The 26,939-nt window shown below is 42.7% G+C and overlaps 1 long non-coding RNA gene across 1 annotated transcript; it reads right to left on the reverse strand.

Annotated features, from left to right (window-relative positions):
• Positions 1 to 24,365: 24,365 nt before the first annotated feature.
• On the reverse strand, positions 24,366 to 25,346 carry LOC115166415 (uncharacterized). Its single transcript, XR_003870317.1, has 3 exons — positions 25,186 to 25,346; positions 24,562 to 24,598; positions 24,366 to 24,464 (listed from the first exon to the last, which is right to left on the reverse strand). It is a non-coding gene; the product is annotated as an uncharacterized LOC115166415 (long non-coding RNA).
• Positions 25,347 to 26,939: the final 1,593 nt, after the last annotated feature.

Below are 26,939 nucleotides of genomic sequence, written 5' to 3' on the forward strand. Positions count from 1 at the left end.
GGTACACCACACTTTACATGTTTGACATTAGAGAAGCTTCAATTAAAGAAAACCCTTTGAGTTCTATTAGATAGATAGTTCTGGAATCTACGATATGGCAGAGGTTGAAAAGCCATAACATACACGTTTTTTCAACAACTGGTTATGGTCAATAATATCAAAGGCTGCATGGGGAACGCAGGATGCTGACTGTTTAAAGGATTTTTGTACTAATCTAAATTTGACCCAGCTGATTACAAAGCCTACTCATCTAAACTTAAAGGACCCTAAGAAATTGACTTTGATTGACCTCATATTTACAAATACTCCAGAGAAATATGCTGGGAGTGGGGTATTTGCTTTGGATATTAGTGGCCACAGTCCCATTGTATGTGTCAGGGATATACGGATGCCTAGATCCAAACCTCTTTTTATCAACAAGAGGAATTTTAAACATTTCAATGAATAGCCCTTTTTTGTGACTGATTGTTTTGCATCTATACTTGACCCAGAGTTGGCTCTGAACCACTTCTCAAATGTTTTCAATTGTATTGTAGATAAACATGCTCCCTTTAAAAAACAAAGAATTAAAAATAGGTCTTGCCCTTGGTTCAGTCCAGACTTCAGCTCTCTGAAGTCATACACAACAGAGATGCTGCCTGGGCCAAAGCTAGATTCACATACTCGGGCCCAGACTAGCAGTCTTCAGACGATTGAGAAATCTGAGTTTAAAACTAGCAAAATCTGATTATTATGTTAATACACTATCTGAATGTACAGAGAACCCAGCGAAATTCTGGAAAGCTGTTATGTCACTGAAGGGTTGTGTCTCCTCTTTTCTCCCCCAATAAATGAATTTAGATTCTGTCCCTATTACTGACAAAATGTATATAATTAATGCATTTAATCACCATTTCAAAGCCAGCTCTTGAAAAGAGTAGTTTGGATGTTGATGGTGAAAATCTATTAAATGATACTGAAAATGCTGATCAGGAGTTTTCTTTTCGGAAATTCAATGATGAAGAAGTCCTGGATGCTTTGCTAACATTAGACAACAACAAAAAAGTTGACAGGAGCTGATCATTTGGAGCCTGGTCTGCTTAAGTGTGAAGCTCACTTTATTGCTGGCTCAGTAGGCCACATTTTTATTTAACATTGTTATCAGGAAGTATTCCAAAAGAATGGAAATACGCATATGTGCTGCCACTCCATAAGGGTCGGAATACAAATAATCTTGACAACTATCGCCCCATTTCAAGACTATCTTGTTTAGCTAAGATTGTTGAATCCTTGGTTAATGTACTGTACAACTTTGTTCCTTTTTATCTGATAATTGTATTTTTAATATAAACCATTCAGGGTTTAGGCCTGGGCATAGTACTACCACAGCAACAACGCTAGTTGTTAATGATCTTGGATGCTAAAAAGAGCTGTGCTGCCTTGTTTATTGACCTGTCAAAGGCGTTAGACACTGTTGATCATTCTGTTTTGCTGAAGAAGTTATCAAGAATAGGCCTGGGATATATAGCCTGTTTATGGTTTCAGAATTATCTTAGCAACAGAACTCAGGCCATCTTGACAGATGGGGTTAAATCTGAATTTCTTGAGATTCAAAAAGGTGTTCCTCAGGGTTCGATTTTAGGTACAGTATTCCTGTGCCACCTCTGTGCAGCAGGTCATTCGTGAACTTCAGCATGACTTTGATTCAATTCAGAAATCACATACAGATCTTAAATTAGTGTTGAATACAAGTAAAACCAGGCTCATGCTATTCTCTAGGTCATGAAATGTTGACCCTGAGGACCTGCATATTTGCGCTACAAATGGAGCCCAAATTGAGCTTGTTTCTTAATATAAGTACCTGGGTGTCTGGATTGATGACAAGTTGTCCTTCGTAACGCATATAGAAAATCTGACTAAGAAGTTCCAAGATTGTTATATCTTATATCTTTATATCAAAATAAATCATTCCTCAGTATTGAAAATAGGAGAAAGATTATTCAAAAAACACTTCTCCCTGTATTGGATTTAGGTGATATTGTTTACGTGCATGTGGCAACCTCTGTTTTGAAACCCTTGGACGCAGTCTACCATTCCACAATATGTTTTATCACAGGAGACAATTTTAGGACTCATCATCGTAGTCTGTTTGTTTATTTTACCTTTAATTAAACCGGGAGTCACATTGAGATTAAAAATATTTTTTACAAGAGAGCCCTGTATAAATGCCAATAAAAACAAAATAATAAAACATACACATACAGTACCAGTCAAAAGTTTGGACACCCCTACTCATTCTGGGGTTTTTATTTATTTTACTATTTACTACATTGTAGAATAATAGTGAATACATCAGAACTATGAAATAACACATATGGAATCATGTAGTAACACAAAATGTGTTAAACAAATCTATATATATTTCACATTTGAGATTCTTCAAAGTAGCCACCCTTTGCCTTGATGACAGCTTTGCACGCTCTTGGCATTCTCTCAACCAGCTTCATGAGATAGTCACCTGGGATGCATTTCAATTAACAGGTGTGTCTTGTTAATTTGTGGAATTTCTTTCCTTCTTTATGCGTTTGAGCCAATCAGTTGTGTTGTGACAAGGTAGGATTTGTATACAGAAGATAGCTCTATTTAGTAAAAGACCAAGTCCATATTATGGCAAGAACAGCTCAAATAAGCAAAGGGAAACAACAGTCCATCATTACTTTAAGACAGGGGTGGGCAACTCTAGTCCTCGAGGGCTTGATTGGTGTCACACTTTTCTCCATCCCTAACAAACACAGCTGATTAATGAAATTGCATTCTAAACTGAAGATCATAATTAGGTGATTATTGGAGTCAGGTGTGTTAGCTGTGACACCAATCAGGCCCTCAAGGACTGGAATTTCCTACCCCTGCTTTAAGACAGGAAGGTCAGTCAATGCAGAAAATTTCAAGAGTTTTAAACGTTTCTTCAAGTGCAGTTGCAAAAACCATCAAGCACTATGATAAAACTGGCTCTCATGAGGAACGCCACACGAAAGGAAGACCCAGAGTTACCTCTGCTGTAGAGGATAAGTTCATTAGAGTTACCAGCCTCAGAACTTGCAGCCCAAGTAAATGCTGCACAGAGTTCAACAGACACATCTCAACATCAACTGTTCAGAGGAGACTGCGTGAATCAGGCCTTCATGGTCGAATTGCTGCAACCAAAAAAACACTACGAAAGGACACCAATAATAAGAAGAGACTTGCTTGGGCCAAGAAACACGAGCAATGGCCATTAGATGGGTGGAAATCTGTCCTTTGGTCTGATGAATCCAAATTTGAGATTTTTGGTTCCAACCGCCATGTCTCTGTGAGACGCAGACTCGGTGAACGGATGATCTCCGCATGTGTGGGTCCCACCATGAAGCATGGAGGAGGAGGTGTGATAGTGTGGGGATGCTTTTTTTTAATTTTTAATTTTGAAGAACATACATTTTGTGCAGCAATTGGTCACCGACTGAGCAAACTGACTGATCCACAAATAATAATGATTAAGGATACAAAGTGATTTGTAGATCAGTCAGTCCGCAGTCTAACGCGCGCACACACACACACACACACACTAGTTCCAATTCTCCGCCTTCGCCCCGAAAAAGGAACTTTGACTATACAACAAAGAATATATCACATATGGTAAGTGAAAAATAAACAGCATTTGTAGTTGGTCCCTTTAACTACCAAAGCATTCTGCAGCGATATGCAATCCCATCTGGTTTGCGCTTAGTGGGACTATCATTTGTTTTTCAATAGGACAATGACCCAAAACACACCTCCAGGCAGTGTAAGGGCTATTTGACAAAGGAGAGTGATGGAGTGCTGCATCAGATGACCTGGCCTCCACAATCACCTGACCTCAACCAAATTGACATGGTTTGGGATGACCTCTGGCCTGCTGGCCCCCCTACCTCTGAGGAAGCACAGTTCCCGCTCAGCCCAGTAAAAACTGTTCGCTGCTCTGGCACCCCTATGGTGGAACAAGCTCCCTCACGACGCCAGGACAGCGGAGTCAATCACCACCTTCCGGAGACACCTGAAACCCCACCTCTTTAAGGAATACCTAGGATAGGATAAAGTAATCCTTCTAACCCCCCCCTCCCTAAAATATTTAGATGCACTATTGTAAAGTGGTTGTTCCACTGGATATCATAAGGTGAATGCACCAATTTGTAAGTCGCTCTGGATAAGAGCGTCTGCTAAATGACTTAAATGTAAATGTAATGAGTTGGACTGCAGAGTAAAGGAAAGGCAGCCAACAAGTGCTCAGCACATGTGGGAACTCCTTCAAGATTGTTGGAAAAGCATTCCTGGTGAAGCTGGTTGAGAGAATGCCAAGAATGTGCAAAGCTGTCATCAAGGCAAAGGGTGGTTGCTTTGAAGAATCTAAAATCTAAAATATAGTTTGATTTGTTAAACACTTTTTTTCTTACTACATGATTCCATATGTGTTATTTCAACGTTTTGATGTCCTCACTATTATTCTATAATGTATAAAATAGTAAAAATAAATAAAAACCCTTGAATGAGTAGATGTGTCCAAACTTTTGACTGGTACTGTATATGTGTATAAAACAATATAATTCAGCACACAATAACGAAATAAACATATTTAATAACAGCAATCACATTCAACTACATAGGTCCTCAATCAATAATTTAAACTGCCTGAGTGGCACCAGCACATGTAACTGCAGTGAACTCTGCAGATTGTTCCACAAATTAGGGACAACTTTCTAGAACTCTGACTTTCCGGCCTTAAGATCGCCGACATCATGATTTTAGTAGTATTTTACTGGGTGACTCACTTTTACTTGAGTCGTTTTCTATTAAAGGTATCTTTACTTTTACTCAAGTATGACAATTTGGTACTTCTTCCACCATTGACCCTAGCTTCATGTCCACATCCCAGTTCACGTTGACCACAGTTTTGCTGTGTGTGTGTGTGTGAGAGAGAGAGAGAGCGAGAGAGAGAGAAAATCATCACAATCATCCAAACGAGAGATGATGTTATTAGGGAATGTTATCCTGGTCCACTCACTCACACACTCATATGTAGCCTACAGATGAAATAAAATACTCAATTTACCCACGTGGTCAACGAATCCCATTCTTAGGGCAGATACATAGGCATCACGTCATTAGATCCAGTATCTCTGGTAATCTCGTGGACAGAAAACAGGAAGTGACTAACTTTCGCAAGAATTTTACTTCTGGGTAACTGAAGTATAAGAATGGCACTGAGAAAGACTCAGCCATGCCACATGGTGGACTAAACTGCAAATGACAAATCAATCGTGAACACTGCCAAGACAGTCTGATCAATATCATCACATATATTTTGTGTACCCGATCTATGGTATTATAAGGATGTATTTATGTTTATTATATACCTTTGATACCATAATGATCACATTTTATTTAGAGTAGACCACACACACCAACAGTGTTTCAACGAGTCATTACTATATGTGTGTAATGTACTGCATAATCATTCAAGTAATGTGATTCAGTGTGCAATATTTTACACAATACTTTATTTGTAGATTCTGTTTTTAGAACACAGAGACATTGACAAACATCCCCCGTCCTTTATCCCCCCACCCAGCCCACCCATCCCGCCAGCCCACCCATCCCTCCAGCCCACCCATCCCTCCAACCGACCCCACCAAGTCATCATACAAAACAACAAATAAACAATAACAGAAACAAAACTAAAAGCAATTGCAGTAAACTATAATGATTATATTATTACAGAATATACAAAATAACACAAGTACTAGTAAAACGGGTTTTACAGTAACATTTTAAGGGAGTTCTTGACAACGGGATCCAAAACATGGGTGCCGAGGTTAATAGGCAGTGGAGAGCACAGTAACGAGACAGGACAAGTTGGAAGGCTTGACTGTTACTCCATGGTCATTGTAAACAAACTTACCCCGTCATCTGGATGCAGCAGACAGGTTATTCACTCAATGCAGACATTTCCCCTGCGTCTGTCCAGTTGACTTTGTCCTTTATTGTAACCGATTTCAAATGGTGCTAGAAACACAACAAGACTCTGAACACCAAAAGAAATCGGTCACCCTTGGTGATAGGACAAATAGCTGGAGGTGTCTGTATGTCTGTCTCCTCTGCTGAGACATCCCTGATGACTAGTGCCATTGACTGTTTACCATTACACCACTAAGGGAAACAGTCAATGGCCCTTAATATTTTCCCCTCTCAATACGAAGTATCTTTTTCTGACTCCGCTGCTTATCTTTCAAGTCCAGTCATTCAGGGGTGTTTGGTTGGGTGTTGATGGGCCGAGGCACACAGAAAGACGTGGCTACTACCCACCCCAAGAACACTGATTTCAAATGGTGCTAGATAATGACTACACTCTAAGCCACCACCTGAAACCAGTTTCTAAGAGGAGCATTGTTTGGTCACACCAACCTTAACTGATGAAACTAGCAATGCGCCGAGCCTGCTGGACATTAGAAAACAAAATGTGAAATGGTTAGTATTCATCTTGCTTACAAAATCATTCATCATTGCAAGTGTTAGGATACATGTTAAAGCTTTTTTTATTTTATTTATTTCACCTTTATTTAACCAGGTAGGCAAGTTGAGAACAAGTTCTCATTTACAATTGCGACCTGGCCAAGATAAAGCAAAGCAGTTTGATACATACAACAACACAGAGTTACACATGGAGTACAACAACATACAATCAATGATGCAGTAGAAAAAAATAAGACTATATACAATGTGAGCAAATGATGTGAGATAAGGGAGGTAAAGGCAAAAAAATGCCATGGTGGCAAAGTAAATAAAGTATAGCAAGAAAAACACTGTAATGGTAGATTTGTAGTTTGAAGAAAGTTCAAAGTTAAAATATAAATAATATGGTGCAAAGGAGCAAAATAAATAAAATAAATAAATACAGTAGGGGAAGACGTAGTAGTTTGGGCTAAATTATAGATGGGATATGTACAGCTTAATAGTATAATGTAGTCATGTGCTGCACATAGTAAAATTGTCACACAAAATGTTTTTTGGAGTTGAAGTGGTATTTTAAAATGTGTCAATCAGTTAACTAGCAGAGAAACTTGCAGAGTTCATCCATTCAAATGTATGCAGGATGTCAAGCTACTAAACAGCTTGGGAGGTGTGTCTGATTTAGTGAAAAGCATGAGCTGGCGCGCACCCCAAGAAGTTAGTAGAGGTGCTGACTAACAGCGAGTAAACGGTGTGTAAGCTCCCAGTGATTTCGGCATCACTGTGCCTTCTTCACCCTGAACACCAACCAGGTTTACCCAATAAATGACTGGGAGCTTACATATAGAGTGTAAGGCTCTCTTTATTTATATAGCCTACAGGAGTGTTTGATTTAACACGATTGATACCTCTCATACACACTAAACATTTGTTAGCACTTTACATTACAGCACATAATAAATGAGTAATAACATGGTAATAGTATGGTACGACTTTATCCTGTGCTGTAAGTCACATGAAGTCCACTTATTGAACAACTCAACACTTTGCTCCCCATTCCCCCTCCCCAGCAAATATGGACATATACTATCCTACTGTCAATTTGTTTGAGTGTTTTCCCCGTATTTATATTCCTGCAAATTACTCAATTTTTATCCCATTGAGCTTATTTTATTATTTATTTTATTATTCTTATGTCGCATTGCTGAGTGTGAACCTGCATTTACACATTTCATTGTACTGTGCATAATGTTTATTCTGTGCATATGACAAAACAACTTGACTAATGTAAAGTACAACCAAACACTGTAAGTCAAATCTTAATGTGCTAAGTATCTCCGGCCCAAGTCCTTCTTTTATTAAGACACAACCTGCCTCCTGCTGAAACCCTGTCTCTGTCCATAACCTGGGTTTTTATTAAGACACAACCTGCCTCCTGCTGAAACCCTGTCTCCGTCCATAACCTGGGTTTTTATTAAGACACAACCTGCCTCCTGCTGAAACCCTGTCTCCGTCCATAACCTGGGTTTTTATTAAGACACAACCTGCCTCCTGCTGAAACCCTGTCTCCGTCCATAACCTGGGTTTTTATTAAGACACAACCTGCCTCCTGCTGAAACCCTGTCTCCGTCCATAACCTGGGTTTTTATTAAGACACAACCTGCCTCCTCCTGAAACCCCGTCTCCGTCCATAACCTGGGTTTTTATTAAGACACAACCTGCCTCCTCCTGAAACCCTGTCTCCGTCCATAACCTGGGTTTTTATTAAGACACAACCTGCCTCCTGCTGAAACCCCGTCTCCGTCCATAACCTGGGTTTTTATTAAGACACAACCTGCCTCCTCCTGAAACCCCGTCTCCGTCCATAACCTGGGTTTTTATTAAGACACAACCTGCCTCCTGCTGAAACCCTGTCTCCGTCCATAACCTGGGTTTTTATTAAGACACAACCTGCCTCCTCCTGAAACCCTGTCTCCGTCCATAACCTGGGTTGTTTTCCCATCAGCCTACCCTCCTCTGAAATCTAAAACGGTAGTTGTGCTAGGAGGGAGGAGAGGCACACTTGTACGCTTCAACATGCCCGAAAGGAGAGGAGGACAACAACAGACAGCCATGTCAGAGTCAGTGGAAACTGAACACTGCCAGGCCAGGTCCTTTTCACTGGAGTCAATTAGCTGAGTCAAACACCCCGGCAGGCCGGCCAGACCGGGAGGATCTGACACAGACTGTCTTGTCCAAAATAGCCAGGGCCAATAGGGCTGTGGTCAAAAGTAGTGGACTATATAGGGAATAGGAGAGGCATTGAGAGCATGCCTGGGGCACTTTAATCTTGTAAATCTCTGACAGAAGAACATCCTACCATTTTCCATCACAGCTTCAGATAGTGGCCTTTAATATGATCTGAGAGGCATCCCTGCCCTGTTAAGTACAAATGTAAAGTAATGCAGTAATGCATCGTCATTCTGTATAGAGCAATACAACATTTATTACTGTTGTCAGGATGCTCTCACTGAGCAGTAGAGGAAAAAGGATTGAGAGTAACATCTATCAAACTAGAGTCCTCCATTATATTGATGTCTGTCATTGGAGAAATGGTAGTCAACTGTAAAATCGCTATATAGGATATACTCTGTTGTATCAAGTGCTCTATCTGGGGTTACATTGGGGTTCATCTTGAAAATCTCCAGAAGAAATACATAATGGCACAGTACAGGAAGCGGGAAGGAGGGAAAGCCCCTGCTGAGGACATCTTTCACTAAGTTAGTTCTCTGCATCAGGCAAGATAGTACTTCCATTATTACCACATGAGAGACAGAGTGAGAGAGAAAGACATGTAAAACCATAGAGAGAACACCACACCTACTCCCTTCTCCTAGCAAACCTGACACTTGATCCAAACGAAACAGCTTGGATTGGCGCAACATTCAACATCACATGCCGCTTAACATCTTTTTAATCTACAGTCTCACCTGCAGCCCTGAAAACACAGAGACAGATGCTGGCTGGGCTTTTGACTTCGGTCCCCTTCATTTTGACTCACAGTGGTGTGGTATTCACACTCACAGCTCTCTACTACCGCCATAATGGAGAAAACCAAGGAAGTGGCAGGTAGATTCTGGCAGGGAGAGAGCCATGACGTAGACACACCGTTCGTGTGTGGTGATAGGTAGTGGCCAACTCACAACCCTTACAGTATTGCCAACTGATTAGCTAGGCGAAATACAAAGCTGCCCAACCCCTCTCCCAAAATCCCCTTCTACCCTCTATGTAATTCAGTGCCTTTCTCTTGTTCTCTGTTCTCTCTCATTATTCTCTCCTTCGCAGGTAAATGAACTGCTGCCTTATCCAGCTACACAGTTCTCCCTCCTTCCTCTGCCCCCATCTTTATCTGTTTTCATTTTCCCTCTCTTCAACAATGCCCACAAACACTCCTTGTACTTTAACTGATTAGAAGAGGGTCAGGGAAGTAAGGCTACTGCCAAAATATTCCCTCCCCGTTCTTTTTTTCCTATTTCAAATGCATATTTACTTTGATTTCCACAATGAGATGAAGAACAAAGACCCTAGAGCCCATATCAGCCTGACCTACAGACAGACTGGACAATGTTTCCAGGAGTTAGCTAGTGAGTCAGTGGGAATTCTGTGTTTATTTTCATTTGCCACCATGACAGGTCGGACTCTGATCAGTAGGGCTGTGTGTGTAGGTGTCTGGTTCCTCCTTGGCTAATCCTTCAACCCTACCCTGGCAGGCAGTGTCACGAATTGCTAGGAGTGGTGGTAGGAGTCAGGCGCAGAGAGCAAAGGTAAGGAAATAATGAATTTATTTTGCCCGGTACAAAAACGGTCAACGCCAACACAACAGGCGCGTGAACAAAATGACCAACCCAGTAACAACGGGCCCACAGTCCGGAAAGATAAATCACGGCGAATAGCCAGCACATCCAAAAAAGCACACTGACAGAAAATAATCCCGCACAAACCTGGGCGGGCTAAGCAGGTTTAAATAAACACAAATCAAGACACTCAATAAGGAACAGGTGCAACCAATAAGACATTACAAACAGAAAAGGGATTAGCGGCGGCTAGTAGGCCGGCGACGACGACCGCCGACCGCCGCCCGAGCAGGAAGGGGAGCCACCTTCAGTGGGATTCGTGACAGGCAGATTCATTTTTTGGGTTGTCTGTTGCCTGTGTTCCCTAGACCTGTTGTGTAATCTTTATAAAATATTTAAAAGGTACAGGAGCCTTTCCATGCGCATCCAAAACAACACAGACAGCTTTGGCCTGCCTAAATGGACTTGGGGCTCTATTCAATCCGTATGGCAGAAGTATTACAGCATGATTGAAATTTAAAGGCAATGTTCCCGCGTCACGAGAGACTGCATTCATGGTAAACGCTGCATATGTTGGCTCAATGGGAAATGACTTTTACATTTCTATCGAACAATCTGTAACGCTTCAGCTACACAGATAGAATACACCCCTTGACTGGAGAATTTGGATTTTACTTGAATTTCCATGAGAATTTTTGCTTCAATACATGTTCAAAAACGAATCAATCTAACCAGTTCACCCTGAAAAAAAACCACCATCAAAAGGAAATAAACCTATGGATAAGCCAGCTTATATAGCCTAAACAAATGTGATCACACTATGGTGATCCTAATCTGTATAGAGACTATTATAGGGCTCCCGAGTGGTGCAGCGGTCTAAGGCACTACATCTCAGTGCTAGAGGCGTCACCACAGACACCCTGGTTCGAATCCAGGCTGTATCACAACCGGCCATGATTGGGAGTCCCATAGGGCAGCGCACAATTGGCCCTGCATCGTCCGGGTTTGGCCGTCATTGTAAATAAGAATTTGTTCTTAACCGACTTGCCTGGTTAAATAAATAAAACAATAGCCCCATCAAAACAGCCTGGGAGTTTCATGCGAAAGAGTGATATTATACTGAACAAAAATAGAAATGCAACATGTAAAGTGTTGGTCCCATCTTTCATGAGCTTAAATAAAAGATCCCAGAAATGTTCCATATGCACAAAAAACCGTATTTCTCTCAAATGTTGTGTACAAATTTGTTTACATCCCTGTTAGTGAGCATTTCTCCTTTGCCAAGACAAGATGCTAATTAAACAGCATGATCATTACACAGGTGCACCTTGTACTGGGGACAATAAAAGACCACTTTAAAAAATTTGCGTTTTTGTCACACAGCAGAAGGGAGTGTGCAATTGGCATGCTGAATACAAGAATGCCCACCAGAGCTGTTGCCAGATAATTGAATGTTTATTTCTCTAGCATAAGCCACCTTCAATGTCGTTTTAGAGAATTTGGCAGTACGTCCAACCGGCCTTACGACCACATACCACATGTAACCACACCAGCCAAGGACCACAATCCGCTTCTTCAACTGTGGGATCGTCTGAGACCAGTCACCCGGACAGCTGATGAAACTGTAGATTTGCACAAGCGAAGAATTTCTGTCAGATACCGTCATCCTCACCAGGGTCTTGAGCTGACTGCAGTTTCGGCGTCGTAACCGACTTCAGTGGGCAAATGCTCACCTTTGATGGCCACCGGCACGCTGGAGAAGTGTGCTCTTCACGGATGAATCCCGGTTTCAACTGTACCGGGCAGATGGCTGACGGTGTGGCGTGTATGGCGTTGTGTGGGCGAGTGGTTTGCTGATGTCAACGTTGTGAACAGAGTGTCCAATGGTGGCGGTGGGGTTATGCTATGTGCAGGCATAAGCTACGAACTACGAACACAAATGCCTTTTATCGATGTTAATTTGAATGTTCAGAGATACCGTATGAGATCTTCAGGCCCATTGTCATGCCATTCATCAGCCGCCATCACCTCATGTTTCAGCATGATAATGCACGGCCCCATGTCTCAAGGATCTGTACACAATTCCTGGAAGCTGAAAACGTCCCAGTTCTTCCATGGTATGCATACTTTGGGATGCTCTGGATCAACATGTACAACAGCATGTACCAGTTCTAGCCAAAGACGTGGATGTCGATTAAGGCAGCCCCCCGCACCTCTCTGTTTCTAAGGGATTGGGTCAAATGCGGAAGACACATTTCAGTTGAAGGCATTCAGTTGTACAACTGACTAGGTATCCCCCTTTCCCCCAATATCCAGCAACTTCGCACAGCCATTGAAGAGGAGTGGGACATTATGCCACAGGCCACAGGCCACAATCAACAGCCAGATCAACTCTATGTGAAGGAAATGTGTCGCACAGCATGAGGCAAATGGTGGTCACACCAGATACTGACTGGTTTTCTGATCCACTCCCCTGCCTTTTTTTTAAAGGTATCTGTGACTAACAGATGCATATCTGTATTCCCAGTCATGTGAAATCCCTAGATTAGGGCCCAATAAATGTATTTCAATTGACTGATTTCCTTAAATGAACTGTAACTCAGTAAAATCGTTCAAATTGTTGCATGTTGGGTTTATATTTTTTTACACCCTGACGTGAATATTAATTGAGATTAGAAACATTCACCCATTCAGGATAAAATCATATCCACCATGGCAAAATGCTCATAGATATCTATTAAAAAAGCTATTTCACGACGGCCTACTAGTGAGAAAAGAAAGTGAAACGACACACTCAAACACTGAGGTATGGGTCTCCTCTTCCTGTGCCCATCTAATGACATGCTGTGTGTGTCCCCACCACACACTGTCAGGCAAAGGCTTTCTTGTTGCATCCTCATTCATAAGAAATGACCCCCCCATGGGGTGACACCAGGTGAGCTGTGGATCCCTCAACCTCAAAGATTTGCAGTTTGCGCAAGCCCAACTCAGTATGTGTTTTTTTTATGTGTCTTGTGAATGCGAGTGTGTGTTTGTGTGTGTGTGTGTGTGTGTTTCTGAGACGGAGAGAGAGGCGCCGACTGCAGCAGTAGTGGATGCAATGCAGACCCTTGACAAACACAGTCGTTCTTGCATCACTTTGGAAAGTGGCAATGTGGCAGGTTTGTGACATCACAGAATGCCAGTTCAGAGAACCCTCGGTTGCTCCCCATCTCACGGACCACAACCGTAGTAGAGCAACCAAATCAAACACTAAGTAAGTATAGACTTCCCTCTGGGAAGGGGAGGAGAAGCGATTGGTACAGAGTCCAGACAGAACAGGAAGTGGACTGTGTTTGGCCCCCAGCATAACAGGAAAAAGACAGTGGCTGATCAATGTCAACATGACGTAGTACACGCAAACCAATCAAGACTATGAGAACACATTACACAAGACATTACTGGAGTTTAGTAAACAGATACACACTCGTGTTTACCTACAGTGCTCATGTTTCCGCTCCTTTCAGCCAAGGACTAACAACAATATAATCCATTGTAATATACAGTACATACAGCTTATATTACTGTAGATAAGGAACAATGTAAAACAAAACCATGTACTGTTACTGTACACATTTTATTAGTACCCCTATAGAACGCATACAACATAAAAAAAAAACGTACTGCACAATAACACTACTTCTCCACCAGTCAGAAGCTGTCCACCACCTGCTCCCTTCTGCTCGTCCAATAGCATTGTGCTGCCAGCAGAGTCTGGGGAGGTCCTCCCACCCAACTGGAGGCCAGCTCTGGTACTCAGGCCTGTGATGCAGCAGCTTTAGGAAGTCTAGTGCATATGAACTGGAGAGCTGCCAGTGCAGTCCCCAAGAAAGCAAGGTAAACAACTTCTCCCTCTCTGTTCCTCTCTCTTTCTGAACTCGAGCCATGACATTTAAACCCCATTTGCTGCTCCCTCCCATCCAGAGATAGAGAACAAGAACGAGAGAGAGAGAGAGAGAGAAAGAGAGAGAACAGGAATGAGAGAAAGAAAGAGAACAAGAGGGAGAGAAAGAGAGAGAGGGAGAGAATAACACAGGGCAGTCATGAACCATTCTGTCATAGAAGTACAGCTCAGTAGATGACTGCGTCACAATCTCTGTTTCAGTCTGTACTAACTACGCAGAAACAACACCCCCTCTGTTTCTGTCTGTTCTAACTACGCAGAAACAACACCACCTCTGTTTCAGTCTGTTCTAACTACGCAGAAACAACACCACCTCTGTTTCTGTCTGTTCTAACTACGCAGAAACAACACCCCCTCTGTTTCTGTCTGTTCTAACTACGCAGAAACAACACCACCTCTGTTTCAGTCTGTTCTAACTACGCAGAAACAACACCACCTCTGTTTCAGTCTGTTCTAACTACGCAGAAACAACACCACCTCTGTTTCAGTCTGTTCTAACTACGCAGAAACAACACCCCCTCTGTTTCACTCTGTTCTAACTACGCAGAAACAACACCCCCTCTGTTTCAGTCTGTTCTAACTACACAGAAACAACACCCCCTCTGTTTCAGTCTGTTCTAACTACGCAGAAACAACACCCCCTCTGTTTCAGTCTGTTCTAACTACGCAGAAACAACACCCCCTCTGTTTCAGTCTGTTCTAACTACGCAGAAACAACACCCCCTCTGTTTCAGTCTGTTCTAACTACGCAGAAACAACACCACCTCTGTTTCTGTCTGTTCTAACTACGCAGAAACAACACCCCCTCTGTTTCAGTCTGTACTAACTACGCAGAAACAACACCCCCTCTGTTTCAGTCTGTACTAACTACACAGAAACAACACCCCCTACTGTTTCTGTCTGTTCTAACTACGCAGAAACAACACCACCTCTGTTTCAGTCTGTTCTAACTATGCAGAAACAACACCCCCTCTGTTTCAGTCTGTTCTAACTACACAGAAACAACACCACCTCTGTTTCAGTCTGTTCTAACTATGCAGAAACAACACCCCCTCTGTTTCAGTCTGTTCTAACTACACAGAAACAACACCACCTCTGTTTCAGTCTGTTCTAACTACACAGAAACAATGTCTCAGGGAGGGTTTCCACTAAACCCCAGACAGCCGCCCTAGAGACAGAAAACAAATCCCATGATAATACTGGTCTGCTACAAGATAAAGGCTCCAAATAGGTCTCCTGTTGGCTTCCCTATTAACAAACTAAGCCCAGGTTGATCCCTGGTTCTCGATCCGGGTTCACTCTCATCCTCCTTCCTGCCTTCGACCCTTTGAAGAGTTAATCATAACAAGTAACAACAGACAAATATGCTGCGTAGCAATATCAACAAACGTTATTGCCTGGTTTGGACCATATACGCAATAGCAGGTACTATAGGAGAAAAGGTATCCTATGATGACATTATATTACAGTCGAACCAGATCCATACCTCCATACCTGTTACTATGCAGTTTTATATAAGGGCAGACAACACGTATTAAACACACACACATAGATATATATACATATATCTACATAATGATTTATGTAATCACTTATTGGTATATATGTAACCATATAATAGCAATATTCGATTACCTCGATAATTCCTAGAATACGCTCCCCAATGCGCTTCGTCTCGATAATAAGAACCTTCCGGAACGTTCTTTTGTTAACCCCTTCCCACCCTCTACTCCGACCTCATAATCAATGCCAATCAAAACACCCACACAAACTAACTGTGTCTCATCTTCAGCATCCATGTTGGAAGTCTTCTCTGCGATTCCAGATGAACTATTATACAGATGTAGAGGCTGAGGGAGAAGCTGGTAATAAGCTCTACGGATGAGGCCGAAGAGACAGAGGTTCTCGCCGTAACCATTGCATCCAACTCTCAGGTAGAAAACCGGATGACTCTGGGCTTCTGTTATCTTAGATTCTGTCCCCCCCCCCCCCCCCCCCGACATGAAAAAGTGACGTAGCAACTAATCCAAAATCTCTCTGACTGCCTCCCTCCCTTTCTCCTTGCTTGACTCAAACACGCGTATACACACTCTATTTTCAGCTAGTTTGCACTGATACAGATATACGCCAACAGATCAGACCACACACAGAAAGAGATTACCACAACGTCTCACGATCGATCGAGAAATATAAATAGAGTGTGGCATGACGCAGCACTAATTCTCTGGGCTTTCTCAGCTGCCACTGTTGTGGCTATACACAAAACACATGCAGCAGCTTCTTAAAGAACTTGACCCACCAACACACTGCTGGCAGCCACACAGACAGCTGAGCACAGGGCTGCAGTTAAAGGGACCTTGCTACCAGTTTGCCACTTCCCATTCTGTACACCCCTTTCTCTCTGACCGTGACGGATCCTGCGTCGCCATTTAATTGGGTCTCACTCCCTCTTTTCTGTCTCTCTCTTCCTCTCCTCTATCATCGGTCTTTCCTCGGGTTTCTCTCTCGCTCTCTGCCTGGCTGTGAGCTGAGCTGACGGAGCCGAGCCTCCTCTCCTTGGTCACCTGACTAGCCACTAGTCTTAAAGGCACATCATCCAGAGGGTTGTGTCAGTTACATAACTACTTGTCTTTTTAAACATTTCCTGGCTAGGGGCTGGACTGGAATTCATTGTCTGGTGTTGTATAAAAGGGAATCCATATGGATTGTAGCCAGGCAATCTATTTGTATCCACAGAAATAGGACTTCTATGTGATTCTATTTCTATATTGTGTATCTGATTCTATATCTTTTTCATTCTTCAGTCTTTAAGAATAAACATCAACCCTACATTTTCTGTGCAAGTCTATAGCATTGTGCAGAGATGATTCTGTGTGATGACAACGATGGCACCAGAGAATGTCAAATGAGCATGACTACACTATATATACAAAAGTATGTGGACACCCCTTCAAATTAGTGGATTTGGCTATTTCATCCACACCCGTTGCTAACAGGTGTATAAAATCGGGCATACAACCGTGCAATCTCCATAGACAAACACTGGCAGTAGAATGGCCTTACTGAGGAGCTCAGTGACTTTCAACATGGCACCGTCATAGCATGCCACCTTTCCAACAAGTCAGTTCATCAAATTTCTGCACTGCTAGAGCTGCCCCGGTCAACTGTAAGTGCTGTTATTGTGAAGTGGACGTCTGGAGCAGTGGAAACGCATTTTCTGGAGTGATGAATCCCGCTTCACCATCTGGCAGTCCGACAGACAAATTTGGGATTGGCAAATGCCAGGAGAACACTTCCTGCCCCGAATGCATAGTGCCAACTGTAAAGCTTGGTGGAGGAAGAATAATGGTCTGGAACAGTTTTTTACGGTTCGGGCTAGGCCTCTTAGTTCCAGTGAAGGGAAATCTTAACGCTACAGCATACAATGACATTCTAGACGATTCTGTGCTTCCAACTTTGTGGCAACAGTTTGGGGAAGGCCCTTTCCTGTTTCAGCATGACAATGCCCCCGTGCACAAAGCAAGGCCCATACAAAAATGGTGTGTTGAGATCGGTGTGGAAGAACTTGGCTGGTCTGCACAGAGCCCTGACCTCAACCCTATCGAACACCTTTGGGATGAATTGGAGCACCGACTGCGAGCCAGGCCTAATCGCCCAACATCAGTGACCGACCTCACTAATGTTCCAACATCTAGTGGAAAGCCTTCCCAGGAGAGTGGAGGCTGTTAAAGCAGCAAAGGGGTGGACAAACTCCATATTAATGTGCATGCTTTTGGTATGAGATGTTCGACGAGCAGGTGTCCACATACTTTTGGTCATGTAGTCACTATTTCATCATGCATTTCCTGTTATGTTCTGAGGCTGCCCACAGTACCGCCCTGGATAAGATAAGGAGTGTTACAAGTCACACTGTAGCACCTACCTCTCTTTTACAAACCAACATGAAAACATGTCAACATTGTGAAAACAGTTAATCTCTGTAAAATAATAATCTATTACAAATTGTATCATATGCATACATTTACTGGATTAGATGATTAACAAATACATTGACTGATTGATTACATTTACAGTATGAAATAATGTACAGTTGAAGTCGGAAGTTTAGGTTGGAGTCATTAAAACGTGTTTTTCAACCACTCCACAAATTTCTTGTTGTTTTGGCAAGTCGGATAGGACATCTACTTTGTGCATGACACAAGTCATTTTGCTAACAGACAGATTATTTCACTGTATCACAATTCCAGTAGGTCAGAGGTTTACATACACTAAGTTGACTGTGCCTTTAAACAGCTTGGAAAATTCCAGAAAATCTCATGGCTTTAGAAGCTTCTGTTAGGCTAATTGACATAATTTGAGTCAATTGGAGGTGTACCTGTGGATGTATTTCAAGGCCTACCTTCAAACTCAGTGCCTCTTTGCTTGACATGATGAGAAAATCTAAAGAAATCAGCAAAGACCTCAGAAAAATAATTGTAGACCTCCACCAGTCTGGTTCATCCTTGGGAGCAATTTCCAAATGCCTGAAGGTACCACGTTCATCTGTACAAACAATAGTACGCAAGTATAAACACCATGGGACCACGCAGCCGTCATACCTGTCACGTCCTGACCAGTAAAGGGGGTTATTTGTTATTGTAGTTTGGTCAGGGCGTGGCAGGGGGGTGTTTGTTTTATGTGTTTCGGGGTTTTTGGTTTATGTTCTATGTTAGAAATATACTATGTTTATTCTAGTATGTCTATTTCTATGTTTAAGTTTCTTGGGTTGACCTTCAATTGGAGGCAGCTGTTCCTAGTTGCCTCTAATTGAAGGTCCTATTTAGTAGGGGTGTTTTTTCCAGCGTTTTGTGGGTGGTTGTTTCCTGTTTTGTGTATGTTGCACCTGATGGGACTGTTTACGGTCGTTTTGTTGTTTTGTGTGTTTGAGTTAATAAAGTGAACATGAGCACGTCACACGCCGCGTCTTGGTCCCCATTAGACGACCCGCATTACAATACCGCTCAGGAAGGAGACGCGTTCTGTCTCCTAGAGATGAATGTACTTTGGTGCGAAAAGTGCAAATCAATCCCAGAACAACAGCAAAGGACCTTGTGAAGATGCTGGAGGAAAGAGGTACAAAAGTATCTATATCCACATAAAACAAGTTTTACATCGACATAACCTGAAAGGCCGTTCACCAAGGAAGAAGCCACTGCTCCAAAACCACCATAAAAAAGCCCGACTACGGTTTGCAACTGCACATGGGGACAAAGATTGTACTTTTGGAGAAATGTCCTCTAGACTGATGAAACAAAAATAGAACTGTTTGGCCATAATGACCATCGTTATGTTTAGAGGAAAAATGGGGAGGCTTGCAAGCTGAAGAACACCATCCCAGCCATGAAGCACGGGGGTGGCAGCATCATGTTGTGGGGGTGCTTTGCTGCAGGAGGGACTGGTGCACTTCACAAAATAGATGGCATCATGAGGTAGGAAAATTATGGGGATATATTGAGGCAACATCAAGACATCAGTCAGGAAGTTAAAGCTTGGTTGCAAATGGGTCTTCCAAATGGACAGTAACCCCAAGCATACTTCCAAAGTTGTGGCAAAATGCTTAAGGACAACAAAGTCAAGGTATTGGAGTGGCCATCACAAAGCCCTGACCTCAATCCTATAGAAAATTTGTGGGCAGGTTTCAAGACTGGTCATTCAACTGAGACTGCTCTTCTCTGTGTCACGGAGGCTCTCCACACTGCTAAAGCTAACTCTCTCTCCTCTGCTCTCATCCATCTAGACCTATCTGCTGCCTTTGATACTGCCTTTGATACTGTGAACCATCAGATCCTCCTCTCCACCCTCTCCGAGTTGGGCATCTCCGGCGCGGCTCACTCTTGGCTTGCGTCCTACCTGACAGGTTGCTCCTACCAGGTGGCGTGGCGAGAATCCGTCTCCGCACCATGTGCTCTCACCACTGGTGTCCCCCAGGGCTCAGTTCTAGGCCCTCTCCTATTCTCGCTATACACCAAGTCACTTGGCTCTGTCAAATCCTCACATGGTCTCTCCTATCATTGCTACGCAGACGACGCACAATGAATCTTCTCCTTTCCCCCTTCTGATAACCAGGTGGCGAATCGCATCTCTGCATGTCTGGCAGACATATCAGTGTGGATGACGGATCACCACCTCAAGCTGAACCTCGGCAAGACGGAGCTGCTCTTCCTCCCGAGGAAGGACTGCCCATTCCATGATCTCGCCATCACGGTTGACAACTCCATTGTGTCCTCCTCCCAGAGTGCTAAGAGCCTTGGCGTGACCCTGGACAACACCCTGTCGTTCTCCACTAACATCAAGGCGGTGACCCGATCCTGTAGGTTCATGCTCTACAACATTCGCAGAGTACAACCCTGCCTTACACAGGAAGCGGCGCAGGTCCTAATCCAGGTACTTGTCATCTCCCGTCTGGATTACTGCAACTCGCTGTTGGCGGGGCTCCCTGCCTGTGCCATTAAACCCCTACAACTCATCCAGAACGCCGCAGCCCATCTGGTGTTCAACCTTCCCAAGTTCTCTCACGTCATTCCGCTCCTCCACACACTCCACTGGCTTCCAGTTGAAGCTCGCATCTGCTACAAGACCATGGTGCTTGCCTACGGAGCTGTGAGGGGAACGGCACCTCCGTACCTTCAGGCTCTGATCAGTCCCTACACCCAAAGAAGGGCACTGAGTTCATCCACCTCTGGCCTGCTCGCCTCCCTACCTCTGCGGAAGCACAGTTCCCGCTCAGCCCAGTCAAAACTATTCGCTGCTCTGGCACCCCAATGGTGGAACAAGCTCCCTCAGGACGCCAGGACAGCGGAGTCAATCACCACCTTCCGGAGACACCTGAAACCCCACCTCTATAAGGAATACCTGGGATAGGATAAAGTAATCCTTCTACCCCCCCCTCCCCCCCCAAAAAAAGATATAGATGCACTATTGTAAAGTGGTTGTTCCACTGGATATCATAAGGTGAATGCACCAATTTGTAAGTCGCTCTGGATAAGAGCGTCTGCTAAATGACGTAAATGTAAATGTAAAAAGCATGTGCGAGCAAGGAGGCCTACAAACCTGACTCAGTTACACCAGCTCTGTCAGGAGGAATGGGCCAAAATTCACCCAACTTATTGTGGGAAGCTTGTGGAAGGCTACCCGAAACGTTTGACCCAAGTTCCACAATTTAAAGGCAATGCTACCAAATACTAATTGAGTGTATGTAAACTTCTGACCCACTGGGAATGTGTTGAAAGAAATACAAGCTGAAATAAATCACTCTCTACTTTTATTCTGACATTTCACATTCTTAAAATAAAGTGGTGATCCTAACTGACCTAAGACAGGGCATTTTTACTAGGATTAAATGTCAGGATTTGTGAATAACTGAGTTTAAATGTATTTGGCTAAGGTGTATGTTAACTTCCGACTTCAACTGTATGTCTGACATATCAAGTCTGGGATGTAGAGTACCTTTAAAAGGGTTGTGTTGATGTCTTAAAATAGTCTGTTTTGCTTCAGTTAATAATTCACAGAGAGTGAATTTCAAGATATATTGGGTTTAATAGAGTCCACATACCTTATCCAGCACTTGACAATTCCAAACAGTACTCGGAAGAGGTTCTGAAGAAAGATAAAACAACAAGATAGTTGTGATTTTTATAACACAACATCATAAGAATGAACTTGTGATTCCATCATCATCCACTATATACTGTTTCATGATGCTCCAAGCTGGCTGGCCAAGCAATGAGCCCATGGAAGGAACACCACAAGGAAGAGAAAAACCAAACCAGAGAGTCACATAAGCCTCTTACATACAGAAACATCTTGTTTATAGGAGATGAGAGTGGGCCAGCACACTAAATACTCAAAACAGACCTACTGCATCCATGGAACAATCAGTGCAGTACAAAAAGACTTAGGACCTGGAAAATGTGCTGTACAAAATGTACCTTTTAAAGAAAGCTCTGTAATCATTGTCCAATTTCGCCTGTGGTGAAGGTCGCACTCTGTTATTGTGAGGAGTGTGTGTGTCACACCCTGATCAGTTTCACCTGTCCTCATTATTGCCTCCACCCCCCAGGTGTCACTTGTTTCCCCCAGTGTATTTATCCCTGTGTTTCCTGTCTCTCTGTGCCAGTTTGTCTTGTATGTTAGTCAAGTCAACCAGTGTGTTTTTCCCGTACTCCTTTTGCTATTCTCTTTTTGCTAGTCCTAGTTTTGACCCCTGCCTGACTCTGGACTTCTTTCCCTCCTGCCTGGCCTGACCTTGATTCTGCCTGCCCTTCGGTACCTTTTGGACTCTGAACTGGTTTTGACCCTTTTGCCTGTCCACCACCATTCTCTTGCCTTCTTGCCTTCCCCTATTGGATTAATAAATATTGTAAGACTCCAACCATCTGCCTCCTGTGTCTGCATCTGGGTCTCGCCTTGTGTCATGATAGTGTGTGTGTGTGAGTCTGTGTCTGTGTGTGCTGGTGTTAGCTATGGCAGTAGCATTACAACCACTTAGCACCAGACATAGGCAGGGCTGGAGAACCGTCATTAGGTTTAGCTACACACCAGAAGGCAAATCACATCATGTCTGTCTACAGTGCTCAGTTGGTAGAGCATGGTGTTTACAACGCCAGGGTTGTGGGTTCGATTCCCACGGGGGACCAGTACGGAGAAAAAATGTATGAAATGTATGCATTCACTACTGTAAGTTGCTCTGGATAAGAGCGTCTGCTAAATGACTAAAATGTAAGATGTAAATGTAATTAGAAACATACTTTCAATACCTGGGCTGTAAATGGAAACTTTGTCTTAGAGACAGCATAGTGTAAAGTAAGTTGATTTCCTTCACGTTTGAGCAGAACCACTCAAACACAACTGGGATGATGTATGCATTAAATAAGCAATCAAATTGCTTGGAGGAAGATGATACAGTAATTACATTGTAGGACAAAGTATGTTGCATTGACACAGGTTCAGAGAGACTGAAAGAAAGAGAGAAAGAGATGGAAAGAGACAGAGAGAGTGTTCACTTCAGCATTCACTCTTTGGGTTCAGCTTACCAGGGTGGGCAGGGAAGGAGAATATTGGTAAAGAATTAGCTTTCTCTCCATGCTGCCTCTTTCTCTCCGCCAGCAGCAAGGTGATGTAAGGGATCGGTCTGATCAAAGCATGTGTTCTCTGAGGAGACATGGTGTTGTGTATTAAGTTGTATTGTGGTTATGCCGCAGAGCATCATGGGAGTTGTATGTGTTGATTATTAAACCCATGAGACAACAAAAGATTGATCGACGAGTAAGTCTGAATCTACAGGATGTATTCTGTCCGAAAGAAGTCCGTTTTTACAAGTTTAAAACTATTATTTACCATGGTACAGTCTAGGCTAATGTGTTCTCTGAGGAGACATGGTACATGCAGGAGTACTGATCAGAGATCTGGTAGATCCCCAGACTAAACAACACAGCACAACGTAACACTTGGAACAGAAGCAGGAGGCCAATGGTGTGAGGGTTTACCAGTGGGATGGTTGAAGCCAGGTTCAGGTTCCTCCCCCTGCTACTGGTATATAATGTACTACCTGCACCAAGATCAAATCAATGCAATACACATGCAGTGAGTGTAGTGCAGTAAGAACTATAATCTCAATAAATTGTAATGGAAGATTAATTTAATGTGGCAATGACTATAACACATGAATATTCCTATTTCTTTATTGTAATACTAATATATAAGGCAAATCCTATACAGGCCATCCCATATTTGCATCAAAGACAGCTGGTGCAATTTGTGTGCAATGAACGCCCAGTAAGCATGACGCACAATTTAAACTAGTCACTGTATCAAGAAAAGATTTGTGTTATATTGACGATGACGTGCAGTGTTGCCTTGACAGTGCTTCCAGTGATGTGCAGTGTTGTGATGACAGTGCTTTCAGCGACATGCAGTCACTAAAGATGCATGCAACCTGGAGCTGGAGTCCTTCCTGTCAGCGATTTATACCCATCATTCACTGGGCACTGCGTTAAATTTAGCCATGTCATCTCAATGTCCTGCTCCACTTCCTAAACTCTAATCTCTCTCTCTGGCAAGGTGTGTGCCCTGGTCTGGTCTGGTCTGTATGCCTGCTCACTGCTGTTGTTGTGGCTGTATGGGAAGAAGCCTTCGCCATCCATCCCTGAAATCTAACATCATATGGCTCAGCAGTTTGTGGCACTCTTAGAAATGTGTATATTAATATCATAGGTGTTATTTTTGTTAGGTGTTGTGTATACTACTCACCTTATTTTGGCCCCATCAATGTTTCACCTTTGTTCTACTGAAAAATAAGAAATGTAAAGGTACGTGGATGAAAACGTATCCAACAAACTTTGTCCACCACTTCATATCAGGACATAGCCTATGCAGCTCCAGACGTGTACATTCTTGCACAGTAAACACATACTCCCCATACATCCAATGACAATATGAGTAGATTGATGATCTAGCCTAGACCTACACAGTTATGTTACTTGGGCTCCCGTGTGGCGCTGCAGTCTAAGGCACTGATTCCAGGTTGTATCACAAACGGCCGTGATTGGGAGTCTCATAGGGCGGCGCACAATTGGCCCAGTGTCGTCCGGGTTAGGGTTTGGCCGGGGTAGGCCGTCATTGTAAATAATAATTGTTTCTTAACTAACTTGCCTAGTTAATTAAAGATTAAACATTTGGTGCTGAGAGACATAAGGTCAAGTTTGTTATTTTTCTGATTCTCCCCTTGTTTCCATAGCTGTGTTTTTATAGTATATTATCAAAGTCATTATTTTAATCCATTGAATCTTGACTCAGATCCTGAGTTCAATAAAAGTAATTAATTGAACCCTCAAACATAAAGAGATCTCTGTATAACTGAGATAATAAGATTACCATCCACTGCAGTCACTTTTTACTGTTGAGGTTTGAAGGCCTTGAAGTCAAGAGAGCCCTGGTCATTCTTTCCCACATGGTGCCAGCCAGCCTCATAAACCTGACCGGACATAACCTGGGGAGGGAAAATAAATATCACACATTTTATTGAACTCCAATTAGAGTACTGCTGTAATGTTTCACTAGTCAAGCGGCAGGTCAACTAGCCTAGCGCGGGAGGTAGCCTAGCGTAGCCTAGCGGTTAGCGCGTTAAGCCAGTAATTGAAAGGTTGCTAATTTAAATCTCTGCGCTGATTTAGGTGAAAAAAAATCGGTAAATTTGCAAAAATCTGTCAATTTGCGTTTAAGCAAGGCACTTAAACCTAATTGCACCAGGGTTACTCTCTGAGGGTGTCTTGGGGGGAGTGGGATATGCAGGAAACACATTTCCTTTACACACTTGTATAAGCACCCCCTATCGATCTCTTTTTTTAATGTAATGGTAAAATAATTTCAGGTGGGAAGATCACATATACATCGATGATGAGACGATAACGTCCATTGTCCACATTCAGTACTGAAAATTAAGGATTATGTATGTTTATCTAAACGGCAAAACAGCGACACCCAGCGTTCAGAAAGTGTAATGGTTTGGTGGTTTGTTTACATCAGAAATAAAAAGTGCGCATCTCATCCTACTTTCAATGATCATATAATCCATCAAAAGGCCTACTTGGGTAAACATTAGCTTAGTCAAAGAAAGCAGAATTACGTATTTTATTTAGAGGATGACAATATTAATATCAACAATAACTTATGTCTGTATATCCTATAAATTACATTACATATAAACTACCAATGGTATAATAACATCCTTGTAAATTTACCTTAATCCAAAATATATAACAAAACTTGCCATGCCACTCCGCACTCAGCATCATAAAATACGCACAGAGAGACAGACACGCAGGTAAATAGAACTGCGCAACATCCTCCTTTTACGGTGTCAAGCCCTCTCTCCTCCGCAGCATCCTTTTTACTCTTATGGTACCCTCCCCATCACCTTGCCTTCAATTTGATGCCCTATTCTCTGGTAATACGCTCACTTTTACTAGGGATTATACATTTTATGCATTAGCCTATTGGGGTGGCACTTTAAGATGATTCAGTGTAAGAAAATTCATAACAACTGTATTATAACCCCATAGCCCCATATCCTACACGGCAACACTGAGGATCTTCTATTAACATTAATACAATATCAGAAACATGAACTGCCTGAAGCCGTTTGAAAAGTTACACAAACATTTTCGATTGCGCAACCTAAAGTATTTCCTGATTATATATGTACAATTTCACCTGCTATATCCTGGGATGTTGACAGCGACAGTAGACTGAAGCAATGGTGGTGTGTGATGATCCAAGCCCTATCCCACCTCTTGGGCAGAAAGGACTCACCGATGGCCCATCTCCTCAGTAGCATGGCCTGCGAACATTCTGGACAATAAAGTACGACACTACTAGAATAGTATTCTTGGCATTGGTCCCTTGATCATTTATTTCAAGACGTTTCTTTTTAACCTGATAATCCATCGAATTTTCCAGAGCGCCACATTCAAACCACGCCCTCTCACACACCCCCGCTTTTGGATTGGCCGCTGTACAAAAACGTAATACTGCTTTGTCGGAATCACATGCTTTTGACGCATATTTACAAACATTTGGAATTGTCACGTTAAAATGTAATACTCACGCCATGTTTTTCAAAGATTTTG

Source organism: Salmo trutta, chromosome 28 (assembly GCF_901001165.1).
Source record: "Salmo trutta chromosome 28, fSalTru1.1, whole genome shotgun sequence".
NCBI lineage: Eukaryota > Metazoa > Chordata > Actinopteri > Salmoniformes > Salmonidae > Salmo > Salmo trutta.